This window comes from Ambystoma mexicanum, chromosome 10 (genome assembly GCF_040938575.1).
Source record: "Ambystoma mexicanum isolate Mex_15411 chromosome 10, UKY_AmexF1_1, whole genome shotgun sequence".
NCBI classification, from domain to species: domain Eukaryota; kingdom Metazoa; phylum Chordata; class Amphibia; order Caudata; family Ambystomatidae; genus Ambystoma; species Ambystoma mexicanum.
The window spans coordinates 971,812,378-971,837,480 of NC_090932.1; positions in this window are offsets into that span (position 1 = coordinate 971,812,378).

Consider the following 25,103-nt stretch of genomic DNA (forward strand, 5'->3'; position numbering starts at 1 on the left):
GGCATTTCCATTCTGTCGACGTAACGCAGACTCTCCGTACAGGTCAACAAATTTTCATAAAATTAAATTACATGTTTCTTTCTCCAGTTTTGGAACAGTGAACCTTATCATATTTGACAGTGTTACATCCCTCCCTTCTTGCATTCCTTTTGGAATCCTACATTTGTTTCAAGGTTGAAAAACAATTGACCCTTATACTGTGTACGATGCTTGGGTTTGCTCAGCTCCGAAGCAAAATTTCAATGGCACTGACTTTCACTCAAAATGGGAGCCAATAGCCCTTCAGACCATAGTGGCATTAGAAATATTTTTTTTAAAGATATGAATTGTTTGCTACCATTCACCAATGCGGGCGACATTTCTACGGATTTAATTTGTTCCTCTGGAGAACTTTGCACTCTCCCAGTGATTCCCACAGCCGGGCCACACCACCTGTCAGCTCAGCCCATCTCCTCTTCACACGGCAATTGCAAAGTTGATTACTGCCCGGCCCAGATAATTAAGAATGCCGCCAGAGAACTAGCCCCATTCGTCACCAAACTTATCAACGCCTCCTTCTCCTCTAGCATAGTCCCAAGTAGCTTAAAAGAGTCCTGGTTTCCCCCCTGCTAAAAAAAACAAACCCTGGACCCCTCTGTCCCCACCAACTATAGGCCCATCACCACTGTCGCTTTCCTCCTGAAGATAATTGACAGAGTGGCCTATCTCCAAATCCAAAAATACCTGGAGACTAACCAACTCCTTGCCACTCGTCAATCTGGCTTCAGACCTCAGCACGGCACTGAGACCACACTTATAGATCTCAAAGCCCAAATTGACGAGCTCAACGACAAAGGAAACACAGCTATACTACTCCTCCTTGATCTGTCAGCGGCCTTTGACCTAGTGGACCACGCAGTACTTTGCAAACACCTAGCGTCAGCCGCCCACTTCTAAACTGAAGCTATAGCCTGAGTTCAATCCTTTCTCGACAATAGAAGTATGCAAGTCTTCTCCACCTTAGAATCTGCAGACCCTATTGAGACAACATGTGGAGTCCCACAGGACTCTTGTGTCTCGCCAACGATGTACAATATCTTTACTAAACCTCTATTCGACAAATTGGACAGACTGGGTGTCACCTACACAAATTATGCAGACGACACCCAGATCCTCATCCCCCTTTTGGCAATTTCGCTACAGATACAGCTTTAGTAAATAAAATATACACCCTCATTCAGGCATGGATGGCAACACATGGCCTCTGCCTAAATGACGAAAAAACAGAGATCCTCATTCTAGGCTCACCTAACAACTTAAAAAAACTCGACTCCAAATACAGCTCTTTCAATATCGACGGCAATGTAATCCCTGTCCCTATAGAGGTGAAGACCCTTGGTTTCTACGTGGACTCTACCTTGTCCTTAAGGAAACAAGTGAACTCCCTGGCCTCATCCACTGCCTATACTGGTAAACCCATTAAAGCATGCACACCCTTCCTCTCACCAGCTAGCTGCATTATCCTAGCCAATGCACTGATCCCTCAAAACTGGATTACTGCAATGTACTTTATGCAGGCGCTAACAAATACATCATCAATAAACTCCAAACCCTGCAAAACAAGGTGCTCAGAACGGTCTTGAACCTCCCAGTCAGAGAGCACATCTCAGAAGTGCGTAGAAACTACAACTGGCTAAAAATTAGCGATAGGATCACCTTCAAAATTGTCACACTAACATTCAAATGCCTGAACAATGCTGCCCCCCCATACCTCAGGGACAGAATAATAAGAAAAACCTCTGCACGACCAACCAGAACAGCCAACTCTTTCTGCCTTCAAACCCCAAGATTCCGACTAAAAAAAACATGAGGCAATGGCTTCCCTGTGCAAGCAGCTCAGTACTGGAACACCCTACCAGTTGAATTAAGAAGGGACCAGTCCTACAACAGCTTCAGTCACCATACCTGCACCTGGCTCCGCCGCAATGACCTTTGAAACCTGAGACCATGTGCATTGTGTACTGATACCATACGCACCCATCCACGCTCTCATGTAAAATGTACATAATGTATCTACTGTTTATAATATGTTACCCTCTATTTCTATATGTAAAAGTAAAGAATGTATATAATGTAATTACTGTATATAACATATGATATCAACATGTGAAAACACTGTAATCTGTAACCTGTAACCAAGTTCTAAGTATTCTTGTTACTCTGCACACCCAGCTACCCAAGGGTTTTCTGGCACCCTATAAATAAACAAACAAACAAACAATTTTCCGCAAGGAGCAAGTCTCGAGCCCTGACACAATGTGCTCGTACGAGAATGTCTGAGCAAGCCCTGCTGCAACCCCCTCCGGCCAGGCCGCGGTCCCCTGTACCCATGACCGCAGTTATATATTGGAGGCCTATATTTTGCACACGTGTGTTTGTACTATCCCACTTTGGGTCACTAGCGAGGTGAACGGTGTGGGGGTTATGCCACCTTACCAATGCAGACGCATAGTAAATACGTAATAGTAATGTTTTTACGTTATAATGCAGATGGTACCAAAAACAACTGCAAGCTAAGTGAATTCACACATGGTAAAGTATCACTTGATAAGGAAACCTTCACAATAATAGGTGTAATCTACCACGCAGGAGCCACAACCAATGCAGGTCACTACACTGCATATATCAAAAACAATTGTGGATGGGTCAAATGTAATGATACTAACATTACTGTAAAACAGAGAATACCAGCAAATCTTGTAAATGCTTACTTAATATTCTTAAAACCAAAATGTACTAACTAATCTTGAATCTTGAACTAAACTTGAACTTCAAAACTATGACCAGTTAGAAAACACCAACAGGTACCTAACTCCCCCAAGATTCTGCAACATGCAACCAAATAAATTAATACCATTAAAATGAAACAATAAATAAACAGTTACAATACGCCAACAGGTATCTAACTGCCCCAAAATCTGCAACAAACCAACAGATAGATGAATAACACTAAAATGGGAAAAGAAATTTAATTTAAAAATACACCAACTGCTATCTAATTGCAACAATACTACCACCACTTCCAAAACAAAAACCATACACCTATTCAATTCCTCCTACTGAACTCAATGAAAGAAATGTATTGTACCACAACGTAGAAAGTTTTTTTTTTTAATGCAGCATGGATTTTTTTCTCACACACCCAATGATTTAATCAACAAACACAGGAACTGAGCAAATTGCACAGTACACTGGTTTGAACTATAGTACTTCTAAAGTGCTAACTATGAGGGTGTACAAAATACAGAAATGTCTACTATGCAATGCAATACACATTATAAACTCCCTACACTAACATTTGTTTTTTTTCTTTTATCACAGTGATTAAAACATAATGTCTGCTCCAACTACCCATGTCATGAAAAAACTGCAAAAAACAAAGGGGTCCGTGGGAGTCTCTCTGCCAGACATTAGTCCTGGGTATGGGAGCCTTACCCAGATTCTTTATCTCACTATCTTTCAGGGAGGATAAATATCCCAATCATATCAGTCTTTGTCCTACCCAGGGACAGTCCACCTATTCAAGCAAACACCTCACCATACACCACAATCCAAAATGTTTGCTTGCATGGTTATCTTGTGCTGCAGCACTTGTTGCCAATCTTGACTGCATGGCCTGGCATGGCCTGGCCAAAACTCTTCATACAGCCTCACCAAAAGAAACACTAAGTATATATTAATTAAACTCACCACCACCACAACATACCACAGCCATGCAAACAAACACCTCACCAATAAATACAACCCAGAATGCCTAGAGTCCTCAATACCAACATTCTGAACACAATCCAACAAACAAACTAAGACACATCATGTCACTCTCCTATAAACACTATTACACTACTACCAATCAGTGCACACATTTTTTAAAACATATCCCCTAAGCAGCCCACATACCACAGTCAAAACCTTTGGTAACATGGGTGTTTTATGCTGCAGTGATTGTAGCCAGGGCCTAGAGTCTTGGGTGCATGGCCTCAGGCCTACAGCACTTTGGCCATGCACCCAAGACTCTAGGCCCTGGCAACAACCACTGCAGCATAACACACCCATAGAAACAAACACCTACCAAATAATCACAACCCAAAAACATTATACATCCACCTCAAAGCCTACCCACTTCAATTAACATTCTAAAAAATAATTACAACCAACGTAGAAACTCTTCAATACATACACTCTTCACCCAATGCTCTTCTAACGACCCAAAGCCAACATCATACTAAACTAAAATAGCCAGTAGTGCGCCCAGTGTTTATTATGGCCGTGCACACCGCAAACACATCACAACTTTCTCCCACCAAAATAAATACACCATTTGACCCATCTCTTACTCCCCCACCCTCTCAAAGCACTCAAACACACCAACACACTCCCCAAAATTGGATTTATGCTCACTTCCATGCCGTGCTGATCCAATATGGCGGTCGCATCAAAACAATGCACCTCAACCCTCAAACCAGCCAATCAGAAAACATGTTGCATGTCCGCGGACATGACGCAAGCCGATTATACAACCAGTGTCCTATCCGCGGAGCAAACAGGGAAGTGTGTCCACAGAGCAGACATAGATATCACAAATTTGTTTAGACCTACTTTTCGGTCATTTTATAAAAAAAAACGACTGAACATATTTTCCGCAAATTTACAAAAGCACGCTTTCGGTACCAAGCCGCTGCTCCTGCCGTATATTTGGTGAAAATCCATCCAGCAGTTTGGGCTGTAGGCGCAACAGAAATATTTTCTCCATTATGTCTATGGGAAAAAAAGATATTTTGGGACACCCCCTATACCTTTACCTTCCCTCGACCAAACCTCACCTCACCAAACTTTGCAAGATAATTCAAAGTGGGCCATATACTTTCTTTGCAAAAGTTTGGTGAAGATTCATCCAGGGAGAGCAAAGTTATAAGCCACCTAAAAAGTGCTCTTCCTATGGGTTTAGCAACTTAACCATAAGTACATGGCCGCTACCGCAGGCCATGTTATAGGAGGAGAGAGAGAGAGAGAGAGAGAGAGAGAGAGAGAGAGAGAAAGAGGGAGATACAGAGATGGGGAGGTATAGAAGGTAGAGACGCAGACACCCCATTGACAAAGGGAAAGACAGAGAAACAGATCACATCAAAGTAATTAGAATGTGAGACCATGTAAGACGGCACTGACAGAGAGAGAGTAGAGAGATGCCCCCTGAAAAAATAACTCTCTATTACAGAGGGCCAGAGTAAGAGAAAAAGAGAACAGATTGACATGAGAGAGCCACAGTACATTGATAAGGAGAAAGAATCAGACCACATCAACAGAGCCAGACAGTGAAAGTGTATCAGACAACACTGACAGAAAGAGAGAACAAAAAAGAATGCACCTGAAAAAGTCACAGGAGCCCAGATCTGCGATCAGCCATTGAAAACAGATGTTTGGAGAAAATGAACTAAATAACTGAAATGAATTCCCATATGTCTGATGGTATCCCGGCCTGGTGCATAATCATACCAAGTGGCAATATTTACAGCCTGACAGACCATTCGGAGGGGAGATAGGTGTGCATTGTGTTGCTTTAAAATTACAAAAGAACGGATGCTGTGTGTGCATTACTTCCTTATAAACCTTGAGAACTAACCAATAGGTTCGGAAGTTTCACTGGGATTGTTTCAAAGGGATTTTTTTATAGCATGGGCGGGGGAGGGGTTTGCAATCTGCTCCTGCTAATGTCAGGAGATAGACGAAGAGAGTAAGCTCTTTTCCAAGAAAATGGATAATGTTTATCTTCAAAGAGACAGGCTTCTCTCATTAACAATGTATTGCAGCTATGAAGTTATACATATATAAGAAGTGTTTGGTAATTTCATTCTATTCATTCTGGATGAACCCAATTCACATCTAAAAGAAGAAGAAAAAAACACTCTCTTTGAAAGCATCGATTGATTTCAATATTGGAAGTGTGAAGTTCTGGCAAATCTATATGTAGTAACCTTATTTGTATGTTACACAATTCTCCTCATGTTACTGAGAAAACGGACAACAAGACACATATGACTTCTTCTCCCATGAAGAAGTGGTAGAAACTTGAATAGAATCCACACAACCCAAATGATTCTCATGCACCTGGAAAACTAGTAATTAGGAGTGTAGCTTTTTGAAGTGTTGTACAATCTGAGAACCTAACTTGAAATGAGACAGATTAGAAGCAATTTCCATCCCGAATGTCTCATAAGGGCTGTGGTGAAGCTCTTTGTATAAGCAAACCAAGGCAAAACCTATGAGTTAAGGGATATTTTTGAAACCACCCAGAGCAGAAATAAAGAGGATCCAGCCAGAATGACAGATATTCCAGGCTGTTTCTAACAGAAGAGAGAAAAGGGCCATCCTGGAAGACTGGGGCTGAAGCAGAGCAACCCAATGATTAGGAGCAGAACCAGAAGCAACTAATGGCAGAATTGGTTCCTAATAAAAGCTGGAGTCCTTGAAGATCCAGGCACTGAGAAGGGACTCACGAGAGGAGCCAATAGAATTCCAACCCTGTACTCAGCCTTGCTGAATTCAATAAACATTCAAGGTAAGTAAGCAGCGTCCCTGAAAGAATATTTAATAGCTGCATTCCCGTATAAAGTAATTTAGTGCAGGGTGCAACAGCCTCTGCCAAGTGGAAATTGTTAAACCTCATTAGCAAGGACATTTTTGGATCTGCAATTTCCATATGCTTTGACTTCACAGATGTGCAGTGGAGATTTCTAGGACCTCTCCTTGTAAAAAGCCATTTGTATCAATAGAAGTTCTGAATTAACCTATTTTAATATGGTCCTTAAAGGTCCCAGAGCTTTGATTCTGATGGGGCGTTGGTGGACCCTCTGGCAGTGCTCAAGAAGGATCACTTGACCTTCAGTGTGTCGCGCTCACCTGAACCTGAAGCAGCGGTCTAGTGTTCACTTCCTTGGGGTAGCTTGCGCTCTGACACGTCTACCATTATCCTTTTACCTAGCCAGGTGGAAAAGCACTCTGTGTCACAATGCAGCTGTGCCATTCTACTCTCCCCTAAAACCTCCATTTGCCTTGTCCCCACCATGTTCTTTCTTGCTCTCTAACCTTTTCAAGCCATAGTCTTCTTCGCTGTTCCATGTTGCTGCTGTTTTCCTTCGAATCCTAGTCCCTGCTATGCTGAGCTCCGGAGGTCCTCAACCTCTTAATTTCAAAGTCTTCAGTATTGGAAGATCACCTTAGAGAGTTTATTGCCTCTTGGCCCTTTGCTTCTGTAATTGAGAGTGCTTCTCTGGGAGCTGCCCTGTCTGTCCTGTGCCACCTAAGCAGGACACTGTGGTGTCTGCAAAGGATCATCCTTACTTGTATACCTGACGATGGAACACCAGACATCATGTGACACATAGTATCGATGGGGTAATTGGATTCCAGTAGATGCCTTCGGTGGGTTGCATTCGCCATTTCTTTTTTCTTGATGAAAAACAGCATTATTTTTAAACTATGTTTTAACTTCATTGCAATTCAAGGCAGCACGGCAAAGTTGGTTTGCAAGAAGTGAGCACCTGAGATCAGTAAGGGAGCAACTTGCAGATTCCTTTACTATAGTTATGCCCTAATCGCATGATTGCATGACAATTACAAAACATTATTTATATTTCCCTTTCCAAAAACATTCTTTAACACAAAGTGATTGAAAGCTGTTCTGCGATTGTTTCTATTATTTTACATGTAAAATTAATCAAGATAGTGTTCGAGCAAACTTCCATTGTTGATTGAAGAGAGTTTGTTTTAAATAAGTAATTCAAACTTAATCCTGCATTGTAATTGTCCACAGAAAGATAGAAATCGGCAGACCCTATTATTTTGCTTAATGGTATATTCTGCTTGTCTTTTTCAACAGTCTTTCAGGTCTGTTTTCCTTCTTTAGAAGTGGGCAATCAACTGCAAATTACTTTGTGATACATTTCAAATTAAAATAATTATTTTACTTTAATTATTCTTAAAACACACCGTGTTTCCTGACCGAGCGGTTGGGATTGAGATTGTGGTGTGTGTGACCATTGTATTGAGATTACATGTGCCCATAAAAAGAATCTAGGCTAAGTATTGTGTCAATATTATATTGGGTCTGGTTGTTAAATCTTCCTGCTGAATTGAATGGTGTTGTAAACATTACGTTAATTTAGCATATGGGCAGCTTGCGTAAAACAGAATAAGAGTGTGAGAACCCCTCTTCTGAGAACGAACATGGGTCAAATACTTTGTGGAATTTCTTCCACTCAGGAGGGTCTAGAATTTTTTTTTAGCTCAATGCACTCTTGACAGATAAAAACTTCCATTTGTATATCAGTCTAGCACCACCCACAAGAGCAGTCCTGCGCCAAAATGCTAGACATTTATGCTCTTAACAAGAGTACCTTGCAGAGTGCTGTACATAAGATACACCACAGTACACGTGTATTGTACCTCCTCTCAGCATTCCAGGTGTGAGAGCCTTCCACATGAATCCGAACACTATGGGCCTCATTACGACTTTGGACGTACCATGCCCCTAATAAGGGCATGGCTGCCTCCAAAATCGTGTCCGGGTTCCCTGAATGGGGAAATACCGGGCCATTCCGAGTATGGAGGGCCAGGTATTTCCTCCTTCAGGGAACCCGGGCCCGGTCCTTCTCCATTCCCATTCACGCCCTCATAGGGCTCAATGGGAATGGGGAGGGAGCTAACAACGGGCCCATTACGAACGGGCCCGTTGTTAGCTCCCTGGTCCCCTCGCTGGGCCCGCTATGGATGTCTGGAAAAACCAGACGTCCAGAGCGGGTCCCGCGAGGGGACCTCGTAATAGTGCGGAGTGGGTTTAATGGCACTGGCACCATTACCGGCGCCGTTAAACCCATTCCGCACAAGTTGTAATGAGGCTCTATCACTTTCTATCCCTTCCACTTGGAAGGTAATCTTCACCTAGAATCAGTGTAAATGCCATGCTTTTGACTTTATTCTGGGACCAGGTGAGTGCAATGTCTAGACCACCAACGTTAAGGCGGTGGAGACCTTCATTCATCAATGTCAGATCTGTCCTTGGATTGCATTTACGCAGAGAGTCCCTGCCATTGGTGTGAAAGATGAGGGAATACTGTCACAAGAGAGAGACAACTCTTCAATCAGCGAGTCCCCAGTCTCATAAGCATGCCAGGCAGAATCCGTGCTGTAAGCCTGAATTCCCTGGAAGCTGCATGCTGGTCCACTGTGCACCGGTGAGCACCTCTTGCAGGCTCGGAGTGGCCAACAGGGCAGTAGGGCAATGGCCAAAGTGCATGTCCAAGTGCAAGAGGGACAGTTTTCTGTGACAAAGTGGGCCGCTTTTTTGCCCAAAGTGCACCAGTTTCATCAATTGCTTCACTGTGCATCGTTACTGATCAAATGTGCATCGTTACTGATCAAATATTCTTCAAAATGCCATTTGTGACTGTGGGCCACTTTCCATTAGTGTCCGAGCCAGTTTTATGCCCAGTCTGTCCCTGCCCTTTTGGTACCCATTCCCTGCCTTTCTACCTCTACTGCCAGCCCTGTTCCCCAAGACCCACTCCACCCCTTAACCGTCACACTACCACTCAAAACCACAACACACTCCCACTGACATATCACCTTATCCTGCTGCCCTGAAAAGCAAAAAACAAAGCAATAGCATCCACGTGCAGGAAGAAGGTTGCATGGCATGTCGCCATGGCATTCCCAAGTGGAGAGGATGCAATATCATTTATACACCCGACATTTTTCAGAACATGTCAAAGGGTGCATGTTTACAAGACCCTCCTTGTTGTTTGATGCAAGGATGGCATGGCAATTTTTTGGAAAACATAACCCGTCACGATATTGTAGAGCGCTCTGCAGACAGAGCTCACTACTGTTGCAAACAGACTTTCGACCTGAGATTTGAGGCCAGTTTGTAATTTCGGCACTAGGCCTCATTCTTTCCCCGTACTTTTTATAAAGAAAGTTGCACTTATTTGTAAATGTTTGACTTTCAAGAATTAAAATAGCATCCTGCTTTTTACGTGGCGGCTGGTGAATTGTTTTATTGGGGGGAGCGTAAGTAATTCACACGCAATGTGAGCAACAGACTGTTAGGGATATTTCTCATACAAGTGCTAAAATCCCTCTACATTAGAGCCCTCCAGCTCTTTTTCTATATTTTGGGGCTTTGAACTTTTCATTTTCAATGTGTTTTACTTTTGTGTTCTTTGGTTATGGAGTTTTAAAACAACTCCATAGGCATCATCTTTTTCTGTGTGTCATACAGCACCTTCAGTGCAGTGGCACCGGGATGTCTTTCAGACTTCCCAAGGTTTAAATACCTTCTCTGGGACTGACTACTGTCTCCCACAGCATGTAAAGTTAAATTGACTTTACTAGTCTCTTTAACTTTACTGACCCAGCACACACTATCTTCCTATAGAGTGCTGTATGGGTTGCCTAGCTTCCCCTGAGTCAAGACACTCATGTAACAGTCAAATGTTACCCTTTCCTACTTTAAATGGCTGCCGGCGGTGGTTTAGATCAAACTACCATGATTTTTCCTGACCACTAACAATGGTAGCTAAAAATCGGGTCAGCCATGTTTTTCAATATGGCGCCCAAGACCTATCTGTAAAAACAGACTCCGGTCAACTTTTTTCACCATTTCTTTTAAGAAAGGTCCTTCTCGTGTTTGTCTCTGCGCGCCAAACCAGGTTTGGTCCCTTTGTTCATTGGCCTTTGGCAGGCTTCAGTGCTGAAGCCCTCCTCTGGCGCCAGGGTGTCTGGGGTGGACAGGATGTGAGGGAGGTGTCCGAAACTCCCTGTGATTAGTCTCCTAGGAGACCTGAATGCACTCTGGCGTGATTGGCTGGCTGTCTGTCCAGCAAGGACAGCCACCCTGCTGTGTGAGTGACAGCCAGGCTGGAATGAATGGGTGGAAAACTGTTTAAAAGCAGGTCTCTGGGACTTGGAAAGCAGAGTCGACCACTGGAACGATAGAACCGAAGACGAGCTGAAGGAAGAGGACTGCTGAAACTCCTGGATGACTGGTGAAGCCCTGCTGCAGGTCCGAATTGCCTGAAACTCCATCGACAGAGAAGCCCTTCAAGGTTAACTTCTTCCCGTGAGTTTGGTGGGGACATCCAACTCGCAAGCCACCTGACCCCGTGCCCATCTGGCTGAATTTTCATTAGAGTGCTTTTGAAAACCGGATAGCCAGAGGGAAGGAAACCAGCTCATGGACTTTAAGACACTCACACCTTAAACCGATGTCTTGCTAAAGCTTTTGACCTGAACCCTGGGCAGAGCAGGAACCTCCTGATGCCCTCCTTCTTGTTCCCACGACTGAAGCACAGGAACAGCGAGATCAGCTCGAACTGCCAGGAACAACTGCCTCAGCTACAGCTCTTCTTCATTGACAAGGTACTGTGAAAACGCAGTCCGGAAATCTTTTCTGCTATCGAGAAAGTGCATGAAACTTTCCTCAACTACAAAGGCTTGTCCTTCCCTTAACATTCGTCAAACATTTCGTCTAGCCAAATTCTTCTAATCTCCGTAGCAAAGACTTAACCGTTATCCACCAGAACTGTGCTATCCTATACAAAGACTCTGAACCATTGACGTTGGCCCAGGCCTATTGAGAAGAATTGCTTGTTGTATTTAACTGAAACCCTTTGCCCTGCCTATGAATGTATTTGGGCTGTCTATTCTTATAACCTTGTCTTTTTACCCCTTTAATAAGTATCTGAAGTGCCATTTTGCTCCCAATTTTTGTAGTTTATTAGTGTATGATATTGAGATGCTTATTCTAGTGTAATGTTTTCGAACTGACTAAGTAAATCAATGTATATTCTTTTACCAAGAAACCTTAAAGGAATGGTTCGGTCAAAATTTGTTATTGTCCCTACGGGTCGGCCATGTGTTTTTAAGCCTAAGTCGCACGATTTTATAAAAATTTCCTATAGACCTTACCCGAGTTTTTGTCCATTAAACACACGCGAAAACAGGCACCAGGGCGCTGCCATTTTGTGATAATCCTATCACTTGCCCCATCGCCCTGGCTGACCTGCTTTTGTGGCACTAAATCATATCCCCCGCCCCTGAGCGTGACATTATCAAAATATTCATATTCCCCGCCTCTCTCCGTGACGTTACTGTGCTGCGTAGGCAAACGCGCCCAGTTGTCTTCTACGCGACTTCACACAGAACCCGCAAACCAACACAGATCAACTCACAACACAGCGCGCCACAATTCGGAATATGAAACTGTATTTTAAAATCAAACAGCAACACGGTACATTTGGTAAAGTACATTTATTTGACATTAAATGTTTATAGAATATTCATCAATTGGCATATTAAATCGGAATGTGATTTTTTTCTTTTCTCTCTATCCGCAAATGCTGTTCCGTTTTATCGTGAGTCACGTGCTGTTCCTTTATGGTACAAAGGGTGTTGGTTTTCGTTAAAAGAAGCACTTTGGTCGCACGGTGAACCGCAAGGCTGTTCCATCAACTAGGCACTAGGCCAGAGTAAAGGTTGATATGTTGCTTCTAGCCGCTAGTACCGCGTAAGGGCATATGGGCCCTTGGCGATCGTCCCATAAAATCGTCAAAGTGGTGCAGTTGTTTACGAGAAGCTGCAGCTGGCGGTTGAAAAAATCATCTGCTGGGGTCTGAAACTGATGGCAGTAGCAGTAGGGTAGGATATAACTGTTTTGAAAACATAAAAATCATAAATAGTCTCGCCAGCCGATCTTTATTACTATTATTCATTTTATTTATTACGGCCAATCAGAAACTATTTGCTTGCAAGGATAGTGCAATGGAGAATGTTCGGCTCTAAAATCAATGCGAAAACTAACAAAATAAATCGAGGTTAACACACAATGAGAAACGACTGTTTGTCTACATGCGTGTGGAATGTGGACCTGCATGCCCATGTGCCCGTTACAAAGACGATCCCACAAACGTTTTACTTGCTCTTCATTCATTCATTCATCCATTCATTAATTCTTCATTCCGGTATAATAGCGTCTAAAGAGTTACTTACATTATATTTGCAATTTCCATTGTGTCTCTGCGTAATGCAGTCCGTAAATCCCACTGTTCTTGTGACAACGATTTTTCGTGTACTGAACTAACATGAAACTCGGTCTAGTTTCCGAATTTTCTGCCTTATCGTCTCTTACGTTATTGCCCACCTCCTTCAAATGAAGTCCTTTCGGCATGGTCCCTGTCTCTCAAGGTCAAAAAACAATAGAACCTTATACTGCCAATGCGAGTTGTGGGCCTCTTCAGGCCGCGAGCTGAAAATCAAAGCCGCTGACCTTCACTCAAAATGAGCATACATTCTTACTTTTCAACATCCCATAGTAAAGCCATCTGTGAGAACTTGAATTTTCGAATCCATCTATGTACTGAGCAAATGCGAACTGGCTTCTCTCCCATCGGCAACGGCTCGCTTGGCACATTCTAAGGCCCCCAATGTTATCCTCGTTGTCTGCGAGCTTTGCAGCCCTACAGAACCATAACTTTGGGGATATTGACTTTTTGGGGGAAGGTCAGGGAAAGTATAAAGTACCCGAGGAGTTGAGTTGAAAGTGAGATTTATTGTTTGTTTGTTTTATTATTTTCAATACGCAAGCCTCCCCTCGGTTAACAGTGCACAGCATTTACATGAGATTGCGAAACTTAGTTACATCAACAAAAATATATACATACACATATTGACAAGGTCAGCGATATGAGGTGAATAGAGAGAGAAGTCAAAGATGACACCCAGGTTGTTCCCACCCAGGATGGTGAAGGTAGGGGTTAGGGTTTGCATACTTTGCATGTACATTGTACAATAAAACATTTTTACAAAAAGACAATCAGATTATAATGATTTAAACCGGGATTTGTACTTCTCAACGAGTTCTTCTTTGGGTGGACATGGCACAGTGGCAATGTTTGGTGGCAATGCATCAGTGCTCTGCACAGAAACGCTCAAAATTCCATATCTGTGCTTCTTGAGTACAGCAACAATAAGGCCTTTAACAAAGTCAAACTCCATTTCCTCATAGACTGGTTTGATCACCCATTGCTTACTTCTTTTTGCAAAGGCCGTAGTGTAGCGAAGCATCCCTACATTACCTGTAGTTCTAGATTGTTCACGGTACACATTCTCGTTATGGGCCAAGACTGCAAGTAGAGTCCTATATTTCATGCCCTGCATGCTGAAATGCAAGCGCTTTGGCCTGTACTTTAGGCACATATTGTGGAACACTTCCAAACCTCCTGTGTGACAGAATTCTGTCAGCCCCCTCAAATCTCTTGATAGAGTTTTATCGAAAACAATCTTCTCAATGGCTTTGTGTGTGGGTAAAGATGGAACCAACCACTTCTTCTTCCGTGCCTCCTCTGGGGACAAAGGGCCATGCTCACATTGGTGGAAATGTAGGTTTTCTGTCCAGTGGTGAACTTTGGTACAGTGGTGCATCAGTGACCGCCATTTTTCAAGTAGGATTTCCACTGACCCTTCACAAGTTTTGGAGCTCCAACAAAGATGGTTGCTGATAGACTGGGACCACTGTGAAATACTTTCCAAACCTTTTTTTTTCCCTGCAGCCGAGATTTTCTTATTGATTGATTTAGCAAGATGCCATACATCAAATTGATGTTTAATATGTGGGAACTGCTCTCTCATTGTCTTGGCAATTGAAACGTGTCTGTCCATGGCTATGAGGTCGATGTGCATTCCCCTCGATTGTAGATGTTCCACTGATTTTATAAATCCTAGTTTCTCCATGGCCATTGAGGATTTACATTGGGACACCTGCACGACCACCAAACTCACAATTGTCTTACTATCCATGTCCTGAAAGTGGTAGGTGCAGTACTTGGCAGAAAATCCAGGGCTGTCGCACTGTCCATCGCCGGCTAGCCTGAATCGTTTGCCTTCAAATGTACTTGCTAGAGACAATTGTTCAATTTTCCAAGCATCACTAATGGCCGGAAATAGATAATCACGTTGGTATCTGTAGTACTCCGCTTTAGAAATGAAATGGAGTCCCACAAACTGAAAGAAAGACTTTAACTTTCTAAAACTGGAGCCACTAAAAAGTGATGCAGTTGCACACAGTAGATTGCCTGCTGGCAGTTTCCCCAGCATCGGTTGTGTAGACCATGAGAACGTATGATTTAATCTACAGGCGGCATGTATTGTGACGTTACTGCCTTGTTTTTGACGAGTCACATGAATCAATGGCTTCCGACTGTCAGGTACTGTTAGGATACAGTGACATATTCTGAGACATTAGGTCTGGGGAAAATTAGTATAGAAAGGTTTTTGGAAGTTATTATGAGTTTAATTTTAAAACAGCCAATTTTGCCCTTAACATTCATTGCAGTCTATGGAGAATGCCCCAAGCCAAGATGGAGGTCCTCAGTCTAAGTTCTGATTGGCTGGTGATTGTTTATAGGGAAGACAATGAACATTCTAAACTGCCTTTCATCATCTTTGCCCAGCTGAGAGGTCGTGTATTAAGCTGCTCCTGCTTAACTTGTTCAGGGGTTTCAAGTTTCAAGCGGTTGAGCGGACTATTTTGGAAAAGCAAACAGGAATCTTGCGGAGATTCATTTTGGCACTGAACAGGAGAAAGAAGATTTCGAGTTATCCAAGAAGAAAAAAGTTTCAAAGACTCTTCACAAGATAAGTCCTTTTAAAACTCAAGACTCTTTCTATAATGTCATTGTAGAAGATTTAATCTGATTTTCAAGTTCATATGAAAAATATTTACTAAGAACTATATTGCTGTCGCATGTTTGGCTTTGCTACGCTACGTTTTCTATCAAGCGCGTGGTTTTTCCGTTAACAGAAGCCTGCGCGTGAGAGTCTTCGCTTGAGTATCTAGCGCGAGCTCTGTGGTGTCGCGTGATACTCTTGTGCGTGTGTTTTTTCTACCCGCGGTTGGATTTCCGCGCGTGTGCATCTTGTTTTAAGCGCGTGTGGATTTTTCCCGCTTTTCCGACTTTAGCGCGTGTGCGTGTGATCGCATCGTGGACTAAGCGCGTGTGGATTTTTACCCGCGGTTTGTCGTCAGCGCGTGTGCTCGCATCTTGGACTAAGCGCGTGTGGATTTTTACCCGTGGTTTGTCGTCAGCCCTTGTGCTCGCATCTTGGACTAAGCGCGTGTGGATTTTTACCCGCGGTTTGTCGTCAGCGCGTGTGCTCGCATCTTGGACTAAGCGCGTGTGGATATTTCCCGCGGTTGAACTTCAGCGCGTGTGCGTGTTTTCGTTTAATCGCGTGTGGATTTTTTCCCGTGGTTTCGACTTAGCGCGTGTGAGTGTTTTCGCATTTTGGAAAAAGCGCGTGTGGTTTTTTCTCTCACGGTTCGATTTCAGCGCGTGTGAGTTTACTCGCTCCTTGGATAAGCTCGTGTGGTTTTTCCCTGTGGTTTAATCTACAGCGCTTCAACGATCTTCACTCAGTTTGGATCCCTATGCGAGTTCAAGAGATTTCCACGTGAAATTTTTGACGCAAGTTTCAAGAACTGTTTATTTAAGTAAAAACACTCTAAAAAGAAATTTATAAGAAGAAATATAAATACTTTCCAGAAACACTAGAACTTCCATTTACTTTTAATGAACTTAAGACTTTGTTCAAGCTTCTTCAGTTTAAAGAAGATTACCTGCAAAGTTAATTTCACATTCATGGACCTACTAAGAAGGCTGAATGATCGTTGAGATTCAAGTCAACTAGTAAGGAAGTCTAGTCAGCTTATCACTTCTCTGGGCATTTTGTAGAGAAGTTCCAGGTATGGTTTTTACTTTATTTGGTAAAGGATATTGATACTTAAGGTTAGTATAGTGCCTCATGAATAACAAGGTGTATTATATGTTTATGTTTTACCACAGGTGAAGAACCAGCTAGTCTTAGCTTCCAACCTGGTGTTTGTTAATTTGTCCCTTCCCCCTTTCCCCTGGAAGTGAGGTAAACTGAGCAGTTCATAGTATCAGCTCAGAGTGCCACATTTTGTCGGGGGCTCAGCAGCTTCTGCAGACACCAGGATCTCAGCCTGACAGAATGAAAGGCCAATAAAAAAGAAAAAGTCTGCCCAAGCTGTATGAACCCCGACGAGACAGCCATGGAGGCGTTGGGAGAAATGGTTAGGGAAATTAGAGAAGAGTTACGGGTGGCTCATCGAGAATACTCAAATCTTAATAAAAGAATAGATGAGTTAAATTTAAAGGTAACACAAATACAAGAAAAGGAAGTTTCGGAAGGTGCAGGAAACCCACCTGAGTTGGTGAGAGTAGGGGAAGAACAAGAACATAGACTTTCAAGGGAAGTGGTGGGTGGTTTAGGAACTTTAGTTATGCCAGTTCCTTTGGCTGCTCCTGAGCGTTTTTTGGGAGATCCGAGAAAGTTTCAAATTTTTCAGACTCAGTGTGAATTACATTTCTTAAGTCGTCCCGAGTTATTTTCAACGGATGCTTCCAAGGTCACATTTACATTATCTTATTTATCAGGAGAAGCATCTGCGTGGGGAAGTCTCTTGGTGAGTCAAAAGAGTTTGGCTTTGAATAATTATTCCCTGTTCCAGGCCGAATTTAAAAAGATGTTTGATAAGAGACAGGTATCTCTAGAGGTAGATGGAGAACTACTGGAGTTGCGTCAGGGAGGAAAGGAGTTGATTTCTTATATCACTCAATTTAGAACTTTAATTTTAGAGAGTAGATGGCCAGAGGAGAAGAGGGCTTCCTTATTTTATCGGGGCTTAAAAGATGAATTGAAAGATGCTTTGGCTGGTGTTTTGGAACGACCAACTACTTTAGATGCTCTAATTGATTTGGTGGTTCGGTTAGATTTTCGTTTAACCGAAAGACATTTAGAGCGTAGACGTTCTCAGGGGGAAGTTAGGTTTCCAGGAAGAGTAGAGAGATCTAAGGTTGAGGTGGTGAACAGGGAAGTTAAGTCAAAGGGAAATGAGCTGCAGAGTTGGGTGAGAGGTCCGTTGTCAAGGGAAGAGAAGACAAGAAGAAGGGAGAATAATTTGCGCCTATACTGCGGTAGGAGTGGTCATTTCCTTGAAAACTGTCCTTTTACCTCCAAGAAGATCTTCAATTCTTCAGGCAGAGTACAACAAGTTGCTAACACGATACAGACAGCTGTTCCTCATATAACTGTGAACGTATCCTTAATGTTTGAAAAGAAAATCTTAGGTTCTGGGCCAATTATTATTGATTCAGGGGCTACAGGAAATTTTATGGACAGAGGATTGGCAAGGAGTTTAGGTGTTCCTTTAGTGGCTAAGAAAGAAGTTGAGCAGGTAAGGGCAGTTGATGGTACATCTCTTTCTTCAGGTCCAATCACTCATAATACAGAGGTACTTGAGATGGAGTTAACTGGAGGTCATAAGGAAACTATCTCTTTTGAATTAATTGATGCTCCAATCTTGAAAATAATCTTGGGTATGCCCTGGCTTACTCTGCATAATCCTAGAATTGATTGGAGTGCAAGAATTGTATCCCTGGAATCAACATTTTGTAAGGAACATTGTTTCTTGGGGAAAAGTCATGGAGAGGAAGAAAGATTTGTGAATTCTGTTTCGTTTTCACTTGCAGAAAGAGGGGCAATAGGTTTTGATGTTGGAGCAGTAGTGGGTGAACTTCCTACTTGTTATCAAGATTTTTGGGATGTATTTGATGAAAAGGAAGCTGGAGAGTTGCCTCCTCATAGACTGTTTGACTGCAGGATAGATTTGGAGCCTGGTGCTATTTTACCTAGCAGTAGGGTTTATGCCCTGACAGAAAAAGAGAATGACTATTTGAAAGAATACTTAAAGGAAAATTTGGCTAAGGGTTTTATTCGACACTCTCAATCGCCGGCTGCCTCACCATTGTTTTTTGTGCCAAAATCTGACGGTTCCCTCAGAACTTGTATAGATTATAGGGCGGTAAATAGAATGACAGTAAAAAATAGGTATCCGCTCCCTCTCATCTCTGAGATGTTAAATCAAATTCAAGGTGCCACCATTTTTTCTAAATTGGATTTAAGGGGGGCTTATCATCTTGTACGAGTTCAAGAGGGGGATGAGTGGAAGACGGCATTTAAGACCAGATTTGGCCTGTACGAGTACCAAGTGATGCCATTCGGTCTTTGCAATGCCCCAGCGGCTTTTCAATTTTTTATCGATGAGGTTCTTCGGGAATTTCTTGATATTTTTGTTATTGTTTATATTGACGATATTTTGATTTTTTCCCAAAGTTTGGAGAAACACAAAATTCACGTTCGACAGGTCTTGAGAAAATTGAGAGAGAATAATCTTTACGCTAAATTGGAGAAGAGTCAGTTCCATACGAATTCAGTGGAATTTTTAGGTTTTGTGATCACTCCTAGTGGTCTGGAAATGAATCCGAAAAAGGTGGAAGCGGTTCGTGATTGGCCTATTCCAACGAAGGTGAAGGAGATCCAGAGTTTTTTGGGATTTGCCAACTTTTACCGAAGATTCATTGAAGGCTTCTCCAGTTTGGTGACTCCAATTACTCGACTTTTGAAGAAAGGAGTTCCTTTTGTTTGGGACGTTAAGGCTAATGAGGCTTTTAAAGTATTGAAGGAGAAATTCATAACTACTCCTATCTTGATTCATCCTGATACTTCCAAGCCATTTTTTGTAGAGGCTGATGCTTCCAATGTGGCAATGGGAGCAGTGTTGTCGCAGAGGCATAATGTTACTGGACAATTGCATCCAGTGGCCTACTTTTCTAAGAGGTTCTCACCAGCGGAAGAAAATTATACCATTTCAGATCGCGAGCTTCTTGCTATCAAAGCAGCATTTGAAGAATGGCGACATTTTTTAAAAGGAGCACGTCACACTGTGACAGTATTAACTGATCACCGAAACTTACTTTTTTTGCAGACAGCAAGAACTCTGACACCTCGACAACTAAGGTGGTCTTTATTTTTTGCAGATTATGATTTTATAGTTACTTTTAAGCCAGGAAATCAAAATAAAAAAGCAGATGCTCTGTCACGGCAATTTCCAGAAAGTGAAGTTAAGTCGGTTTGTGAGTCACTTCCTCTGTTCGCTCCAGAACGTTTTGTTCTTGCTGGAATTGAGAAAGAAAACGAAATCTTTAAACAAGTATGAGAATCCATATCTGAGAGACAACTTGAACATTGGGTTCGTTTGGATCCAGCTCGCAAGATTAAAGATGGCTTACCTTATCTTGACGACAGACTCTATTTACCATCTATTGAACTTAGAGAAAAGATTTTGAAGGAATGTCACGATTCAGTTCTGGCAGGACATCCAGGATATCGAAAAACACTTGAGTTGGTCAGAAGACATTTTTGGTGGGAGAAAATTCGACAAGATACTCTTAATTTTGTTAAGACCTGTGAAGTTTGTGCTAGATCTAAGAACCTCATCGGAAAGCCTTCTGGGTTATTGGAACCGTTGCCAGTTCCACCGCGGCCTTGGTATTCAGTGTCTTTAGATTTCATCACGGATCTACCACTAGATAAGGGGTGTACATCAGTATTGGTTGTAGTGGATTTACTCACTAAAGAAGCACATTTCATTCCAATGAAGGGAGAGGTTACCGCTGATAGTTTAGCTCACAGTTTCTTACAAGAAGTAGTTAAACTGCATGGAATTCCCAGTCAGGTCATCTCAGACAGAGGGTCTCAATTTTTTTCTAAATTTTGGAGAGCTTTCTGTAAGAGATTGGGAGTTGAGGTATGTCTATCATCCGGTTACCATCCCGAAACCAATGGGCAAGTGGAAAGGATAAATCAGGAGTTGGAGAAATATTTGAGATGTTATCTACAGACAGGGGAAGAGTGGGTAGATATGTTGTGGGTGGCAGAATTTGCATATAACAACTGTAGTAAGGATGCCACCTCAATGTCTCCATTTTATTTGGGACGAGGTTTTCATCCTCGTTTTCCTAGTATAGAGATCGATTATGATGCTGAAAACCCGGAAGTGGAAAAGAGACTAGAGATCATGAAAAGAAATTTGGAGAAGGCAAAAGGGGTGTTGGTGGAGAGTAAACAAAAATATAAAAGATTTGCGGACCTTAAAAGAAAGACTAGTCCCCAGTATAGGGAGGGAGATTTGGTATGGTTATCAACCAAATTTTTGAGAATTAAGGGAAGAAATAAGTTTTGCCCTCGTTTTGTAGGGCCGTTTGTTATTGAAAGGGTGATAAATCCAGTGGCTGTTCGCCTTAGATTACCAAGACATATGAAAACTCATCCAACTTTTCATGTTAGCTTGTTGAAACCTGTGGTTAAAGGAACTAGATTGACACCTACTCCTTCACCAGTTGTATTTGAGGAAGATGATTCAGAAGAATTTGTAGTTAAGAAAATTCTGGACTCTAGAATAGTGAGAGGAAAGCTACAGTATCTCATTGATTGGGAGGGTTTTGGTCCTGAAGAACGCACTTGGGAGAAAGCAAGTGATGTACATGCTCCTCATTTGGTTGAAAAATTCCATAAGAAATTTCCATTGAAAAAAGGCCCAGGGACTGGGCGTTAGAAGGGGGGTACTGTCAGGTACTGTTAGGATACAGTGACATATTCTGAGACATTAGGTCTGGGGAAAATTAGTATAGAAAGGTTTTTGGAAGTTATTATGAGTTTCATTTTAAAACAGCCAATTTTGCCCTTAACATTCATTGCAGTCTATGGAGAATGCCCCAAGCCAAGATGGAGGTCCTCAGTCTAAGTTCTGATTGGCTGGTGATTGTTTATAGGGAAGACAATGAACATTCTAAACTGCCTTTCATCATCTTTGCCCAGCTGAGAGGTCGTGTATTAAGCTGCTCCTGCTTAACTTGTTCAGGGGTTTCAAGTTTCAAGCGGTCGAGCGGCTTATTTTGGAAAAGCAAACAGGAATCTTGCGGAGATTCATTTTGGCACTGAACAGGAGTAAGAAGATTTCGAGTTATCCAAGAAGAAAAAAGTTTCAAAGACTCTTCACAAGATAAGTCCTTTTAAAACTCAAGACTCTTTCTATAATGTCATTGTAGAAGATTTAATCTGATTTTCAAGTTCATATTAAAAATATTTACTAAGAACTATATTGCTGTCGCATGTTTGGCTTTGCTACGCTACGTTTTCTATCAAGCGTGTGGTTTTTCCGTTAACAGAAGCCTGCGCGTGAGAGTCTTCGCTTGAGTATCTAGCGCGAGCTCTGTGGTGTCGCGTGATACTCTTGTGCGTGTGTTTTTTCTACCCGCGGTTGGATTTCCGCGCGTGTGCATCTTGTTTTAAGCGCGTGTGGATTTTTCCCGCTTTTCCGACTTTAGCGCGTGTGCGTGTGATCGCATCGTGGACTAAGCGCGTGTGGATTTTTACCCGCGGTTTGTCGTCAGCCCGTGTGCTCGCATCTTGGACTAAGCGCGTGTGGATTTTTACCCGCGGTTTGTCGTCAGCGCGTGTGCTCGCATCTTGGACTAAGCGCGTGTGGATTTTTACCCGCGGTTTGTCGGCAGCGCGTGTGCTCGCATCTTGGACTAAGCGCGTGTGGATATTTCCCGCGGTTGAACTTCAGCGCGTGTGCGTGTTTTCGTTTAATCGCGTGTGGATTTTTTCCCGTGGTTTCGACTTAGCGCGTGTGAGTGTTTTCGCATTTTGGAAAAAGCGCGTGTGGTTTTTTCTCTCGCGGTTCGATTTCAGCGCGTGTGAGTTTACTCGCTCCTTGGATAAGCTCGTGTGGTTTTTTCCCTGCGGTTTAATCTACAGCGCTTCAACGATCTTCACTCAGTTTGGATCCCTATGCGAGTTCAAGAGATTTCCACGTGAAATTTTTGACGCAAGTTTCAAGAACTGTTTATTTAAGTAAAAACACTCTAAAAAGAAATTTATAAGAAGAAATATAAATACTTTCCAGAAACACTAGAACTTCCATTTACTTTTAATGAACTTAAGACTTTGTTCAAGCTTCTTGAGTTTAAAGAAGATTACCTGCAAAGTTAATTTCACATTCATGGACCTACTAAGAAGGCTGAATGATCGTTGAGATTCAAGTCAACTAGTAAGGAAGTCTAGTCAGCTTATCACTTCTCTGGGCATTTTGTAGAGAAGTTCCAGGTATGGTTTTTACTTTAATTGGTAAAGGATATTGATACTTAAGGTTAGTATAGTGCCTCATGAATAACAAGGTGTATTATATGTTTATGTTTTACCACAGGTGAAGAACCAGCTAGTCTTAGCTTCCAGCCTGGTGTTTGTTAATTTGTCCCTTCCCCCTTTCCCCTGGAAGTGAGGTAAACTGAGCAGTTTATAGTATCAGCTCAGAGTGCCACATTTTGGGTGGATTGTCGGGGGCTCAGCAGCTTCTGCAGACACCATGATCTCAGCCTGACACCGACATACTTTCCCTCTGACGGAATGCCCACATTTCAGCATACTTATAATATCCATCAAACAACTGTCGAATACTATGTATTTACCCTCATTCATTAGACTGTCATCCGGCATCACACTTGTTTCGGACTGCATCGTTGAGGACATATCAACAGCATTGAAAGAAATATCGGCGATATCAGGTTCTGATGCGTCGGTGAATGCTGCTGCTGGTTCATTCTCTGTCATTTCAAAATCTGTTACTTCACCATTGATGGGAGAACACAACAATGTCGACAGCTTTTTTGGTGGCAATTTTTTGGTGGGTGTAGATTGTGTGAATTGATCTACGACTACCTCAGAGCTATCTTCAATACATTCAGTATCATCTTCTTGTGGTGTTGCAGTCGCACTGTAGCAATGGTCCATTACAACTTTACTGGATTCTCCGGACACATTCATTTCATGTTCTGGCCATTGGACATGAGCATCTCTAGTCTCAACACGCGGCGTCTGAATTAATAGTTCCTCCATAGTGTAAATGGTCTGGCAAGCAACATCTCTCATTCGCTTCACTGTCTGTGTATGTATAGTTCGTACACCCACGGGTAACTAGAGGACAGATTGGAAAAAGGATGTTCAGTTTAAACACAAGATAAAGTATAGTACAATTGACTGGAAAAAAAACATAAAATAGTCCCCAGCACAAAACAATTTCTAAAGTTATGAACTGATTGTAACTAACCTTATTTTTGTTTCTTTTCTTTGCAACTTTTTTGACTCGACCTTCAACATCTGCACGCTGTAGCTCCGATTCGTTTCTGCATCTCTTCCCTTCCTGTTGCGCTGCAACGACTATGAGTGTAATTCATGGATTATATGCGCCGAAAAAAACGGGATTTGTGTGCCATTCTGCCTGCAAATCCCCATTTGTTAAACAGGGATTTGCGGGCAGAATGGCGCACAAACCCGTTTTTTTCATCGCAAATAATCCATGAATTACCCCCTATATTTTCTGTATACGCATAGACAGCACGGATTGAGGCTCCATCGACTCCCTGAAACACAGTACTTTCATTACTATGTATCACAATATTGTTAGCATAAAACACACGTGAGGACGAACACACATGTACATCTCAATAGCTAAACACGATTTAAAGATTGTGTAGAACAATCAAACGACAAGTATTCGAGCTCTGATGACCTAGTTCGATGGAACTGTCAGTATCCATACCTCTGGCTCTGCATGGACTGCCATGAATGATTGTATTGGAGAGGATGCATCAGCAACTCCCTGAAACACAGTACTTGCGTTAGTATGGTTTTCAATATTGTAAACATACACACACTTGGGGTCGACGGCACAGGTACATATAAAGAGATAACCACAAATGATGCTTTGATAAAAGAATCAAGGAATATTTAAATATGATCCGATGTAATCGACTTATTTCTCTGATTTCTTTACATCTGCATCATCTAAATGGGATGTTGTGATTGTAGTGGAAGCTCCATCGTCTCCCTGAAACACAGTACTTGCATTAATAGGGAAGAAAGTATAGCAAATGGAATCACGTTATATGATCACGCTCGATGGAGCTGTCAGTATCCATACCTCGTGCTGCTGAAGACTATCTAGGGATGTTGTAAATGTAGTGCGCACTTCCGAAAGCTGTTGTGCCGATTCTCCTGGGATTACTTGAATGTCGGGCTCCGCATCAAGT